This window comes from Triticum urartu, chromosome 5A (assembly GCF_056163025.1).
Source record: "Triticum urartu cultivar PI428250 chromosome 5A, HENAU_Tu73, whole genome shotgun sequence".
In the NCBI taxonomy this organism is placed as follows: Eukaryota; Viridiplantae; Streptophyta; class Magnoliopsida; order Poales; family Poaceae; genus Triticum; species Triticum urartu.
In genome coordinates this window covers 185,244,652-185,249,653 of record NC_141877.1, presented here as the reverse complement: position 1 = coordinate 185,249,653, position 5,002 = coordinate 185,244,652, and the positions used below count along the sequence as shown (strand labels likewise).

The window sequence follows — 5,002 nt, the reverse complement described above, 5'->3', positions numbered from 1 at the left end:
AAAGTAGTATTTCAGTAGAGTTGTATCGGAATGCACAAAGGTTAGTAATTGCAATACTAATTTACTCAAGAGCTGCACAATTTACTCAAGTAAGAGCTGCTCAATTTTGTCGTTAAAACAAACTGTAATAGGATCATGGGAATTAGTTGTTGATGTGTACACACCTTCACAATTATAACTCTATGTAACAATGCACAAAGGAGTAGCATCTACAATATTAATTTACTCAAGGAAGAACTGGTCAATTATGTCATTAGAACAAACTGTAATAGGATGGTGCAAATTCTGTAAACCTTGATCGGGGTGCATAGTACCTTCCAAAGCCTATTAACATCAAGATTTAATAAGGCAAGAGAAAAATGATTGTAACTATCTTCTAATTGTTCAAACATATGAGAAAGCTTAGAGAATCCGTCCTGCTGCCTTTTTCTCCAATGTTCTCTTTTCCTTCTCTTTACCTGCAAAAATGAAGCATGTTCCACAAACTGGCAAAATCAGTGTTGTTAACAACAAACTTCCCTATTATAAGAGGTATTCTGGAAGTATTTATGGTAATTAAATTCAGGAAAGACCAAAAGCATAATAATTTAGCAGCCCTGTATAAGACTCGTTTCAATCCTCATGGTGCATCTCGAAGCCCTGCAATCGAAACTGAAACATCACTCCTCACTGAAATCTAACACCAGTCGATCTAACTAATCGAGCAAGTAGCAGTCCTGCACTGAAACCCCTAAACACCAGTTCAGTTATCCATATTATACACAGCCCTGCTACTACAAAATCTGAAAAATGAGAAACTGGACCCTCAGCAACAACTGACATAAAGGCTAAACCAGAACAATCAACCATTACTTCTGTCGTGGCACAAAATTTCTAATAGAATCACATCTAAGAATATCAATTGGAAGGAGAGAAAGCAACTATAGGAATTCATGGTGGCAGATAAAGCAAATAAAATAATATTGTTCAGGAAACGAGATAATATCGGGGACACGAAAGGTTGTTCTGAGATGTTCCAGACAATCTAACAGTTAGACAACACACACAAAAAAAGGTTGAATCAAAGACAAACTAAAAACCAGATTACAATATAAACTGGTTACCTTTCTTTGCTTAGGCAAAGGCCGACATGAACATTAGAAACCAAATTGAACTTATCTTTTTCTGTGTAGTAAAAAACTGAACAAGTGTCTGTGTTTTTCATCGAAAGAAAAAAATGCTAGGAGAGTAATATGCTTATGGCAGAATTAACATTGATAGCAGAAGAAGATACATACGGGAAATGTTGGACTAAATTTAGCCATGGGACATATTCAAAAATTGGTGAGCATTGACAGCCAACCAAGCAAATGAAGGAATATCCCCGCCAAAATCAAGAACAGTAAATTAGCATCTAGAAGTATATAAAAACAAACATTCCGCTTGGAAGAGTGTTATCTCAGTATGATAAATAACTGGGACTAAAGAAGGTAACCATGTAGAGTGTCACACCTAAGGGCATTTTCTTAAGTACGTCTCTAGTAATACAACTCACTATTGATTGATTTAACTAAGGTATTCTATAGTTGGGTATTTATAGAGGAAAATCACTATGCTTTTTTACCAGCGAATGGAGAGAAACTGAAAGATTTGTGTTTTTAATTGCAAGAACTAACCACATTAGGCTGCTGTGCAGTTTTATTGTCAATGGAAGACGCTACAGCTGAGCGAAATTGGCTTTGGATTTCTTCTACCTGCTGCTCCCTCCTACAACAATTATTTAGAACAACAAATAAGATATAAGATAACTATGAGATGAGAGAAGGGCACACTAAAGAAGCACGTCCGTAGGAATGTATCTAATAATATAGATGCTACCAATCAATAGAACTAAAATACTCAAGCATTTGGGATCAGCTAGATCTGTGCGTACATCACCAAATTGGAAGTTTAGTTACTTGTGGTTCGCTTGATAGTAGTTGCGGGTTTTCATGCGCTGAAGTAAAAGAACAGACCAGCAGTGACCAAACATAAGCACAACCATCCCCCGCAATTCGAGTTCTACCCCAGAAAGTACACACACGTCCTCTGCGAACTCACACATATACGAAAGTGTCATAAAGGACACTGCGCTACGCCACTACCACGGCTTCCAAAACATGTATAAAGACTGAAATATGCGGACACATCCTGCTCACCCGCATGCATGAAATATAAGCAGCATAAAGCCGAACAATACACAACGCCCTGCCAGATCTAGAAAAGCATTTTAGCTAGACAGAAAGCAAGCAAACCTTGAGGAGCAGAACAAAGATGCAACAAAGCACGAGTTCGAGAGACAGCAACAGTGCAACACAAGAGATCATAGAACCTACTAAATACATGGATATGAAGTGGTCAGAGTACCAGCATGCTATGGAACAGAGAACAGACATGTAAAAGAAGATTTGTTCCGTAGACAAATAAAAGAACAGTCCATTTACGTGAGTTGGAGAGGAGAAGCAGGCTAGCAGAGCAGCCAAGATGGAAGAGCATACCAAGGACAAGCAGAACCAAATGCAAAAATGAAATGAATAAACCAAATAGAGATCAATTTTCACCTGAACCAGTAGATACAGTCCTAAAGGTATGCATCCTAGTAGGTCCTACAAAAACTACAAGAAATCAGAGGATGGAACTTGACTGCCTTCTATATCATTTGGAGCTAGAAAAATTGCGACGAACCACTAATCCCTACTAAAACTAACTATCATTCCCCTGTGATATATGGATATATTAGAAAGTGGAGCAGATCACCTCTCAGTTTTGTTTCATCGTGGGAAAGCTGTCATCCATGTGCATCAGTGATTTCTCACTTGTTCTTCATAACGAAAATATATACATATAAGTATATAAGATCACCAGCAGTCCTCATGTAAGGCACTTTTCAGGTTACCACTGTAAGGCAATAGAAGCCATTCTCTTAATGTTCATGCAAATAATTAATCGTCCAAAATGGAAGTAGCTGACCAATTACAAATAGCTGAAAAACAATACTAACTCCGAACATTTAGCTACCACATGGTATGGTAAGAACAGGATAACATGATAAAGGTAAACTGCTAAATGCGTATAAATTGAATCAGAGAGCAACGTAATACATGGGCATCCGAAAACAGAAGGTAAATTCTACAATGAGATTCTGTCATGGAAACTGAATAAATTTACAATATGGGCTTCCAAGGTATCATATGATATGTATGAAGCTAAATTCAAGTGTCTAATTATGAATTCAAATAAAAAAATCATGTGGTGTCTAGCCTTAAGTTTCTTCCATTATTTTACAGTTCAAAGCTTAGAAATATTCAGTAAATGATGTACTGAAACGAAGTGACTGTCATCTTTTTCTTACCTAATTCAGAATCTTCAACCTTACGTACAGATCATGCCATCAGTCCATGCCAACAATAGAGCTCTCTCCTCATCCCTAAAGAAATGAAAAACAACAAATGGTTGTCATCATTTTCTTACCTAACTCAGAATCTCCAAAGTTACATACAAATCATGCCATCCGTCCACATAAAAAAATTCAACCATACCACTTGTGGAAATGATGCAATCACTGCCAACAATAGAGTTCTCTCCTTATATCCCTAAAAATGAAAGACAAACAAATCAAAATTTATGTCTAAAAGCACACTCAAATAAGCAAATCCTAGGCAGTATGCACCATGGATTGATCAAAGTGCAAGAAATCAGAGGCAATATGCAGCATGGCTTGATCAGAGTGCAAGCCAACAAGAGGAGAAGAGAAAGGCCAGAACCTGCAAGCTGAAGAAGCAGAGCATGTCATTGAGGCAAGGAACGAGAGAAATCTGAATCGCCCGGTCCGTCGTCTCGGAAGGCGATGACCACAAGCATATCTTCTTCCACCCCCGCGTCTTTGCCCTCTTCCTCGACCTTCATCTCCTCCCGTGCTGCTACTCTGGTGCGCCTCTTCCCACGACAGCGCCCGACGGAATTTGCCGGTCAGCATCGGCGGATCTGTCTTCCCCATCTTCCTCATCGTTGACCACTCAGCTAGCTCCAAGGAAGAGGAGATGGAGAATCGAAGGGGAGGAAGAGGGCCACGGTGGTGGTCGAGAGCAGGAGAGGGGGAGATATGTGAATGTCCGGCGTCGGCCGGAGACCCTCTCCCATCCACCGTCACACCTCCCTCTCCTCTTTCATCTCTGTTTCTCCCTCCTCTTCTTCCTTTCTCTCTCTCCCTCATATTTTCTCTCCTACAGGGACCGGTCCACAGCACTAGATCGAATCGAGTGCCCCGGCCATCGTATTTTGCCTGCAGATCGCCGCCGCTACCAGAGATGCCCGCCGCCACGCCCGCACGCCTCGGATGCGGCCAGATCCGCTACTCCTCCACACCAGCGAGATGACCCGGTGGCGGCTGACGAGGGAGGAGAGAGTGGTGCTGCGCTGCGCTGTGGGGGTCGAGGGGAAAGAGGGCTGGGTTTGTGGAGTGGCGGCTCTGGCGTGGAACCACGCCGAAGCAGGGCAGCAACGCTCTGGTGAGCGAGGAAAGGGCAGTTTCACCCAGTAAAGTTTCGCCCAGCCAATCGGGAGGGACCCCAGGCCCACCAGTCATGAACCTCAAAAATCAACCATGATGCTTGCTCGGTTGACCAGATTCAACGTGATCGAATGGCCAGGAACATCCCAATCCGAGGGAGCTCCGTGTAGGAGGGTCGGCTAGCATCTTTATAGGTTTAAATTTAAGTGATTTTCTAGCCATTTAATGATAGTAATTCAAATTTAAACTACATCTACATGCAACGCCTAACCATAACGGTTTGAAAAATCATATTTGTGTACTTGTGTGCTACTTAATTCCATGTGCAGTAAATTAGAAGGAATTTTCAAACATATTTGCCTCACGATATGGACACATGCATATGTATGCATTGAGTGACATGGCATTTTAATTCCAAAAAAAATAAAAAATATCAGAAACACATGAAACCTTGGTTGATGTACTGTCATGCAA

At 41.0% G+C, this 5,002-nt stretch overlaps 1 long non-coding RNA gene across 6 annotated transcripts; it reads right to left on the bottom strand.

Moving 5' to 3' along the window:
* Positions 1 to 203: 203 nt before the first annotated feature.
* LOC125508261 (uncharacterized) lies at positions 204 to 4,537 on the bottom strand. 6 transcript variants are annotated; one of them, XR_007283328.2, is made up of 7 exons: positions 3,783 to 4,537; positions 3,558 to 3,611; positions 3,371 to 3,445; positions 2,776 to 2,916; positions 2,580 to 2,624; positions 1,656 to 1,746; positions 204 to 639 (listed from the first exon to the last, which is right to left on the bottom strand). It is a non-coding gene; the product is annotated as an uncharacterized LOC125508261 (long non-coding RNA). The 6 variants fall into 6 exon arrangements; XR_007283329.2 differs by having other exon boundaries at positions 204 to 458; XR_007283330.2 differs by having other exon boundaries at positions 204 to 1,746; positions 2,580 to 2,633.
* Positions 4,538 to 5,002: the final 465 nt, after the last annotated feature.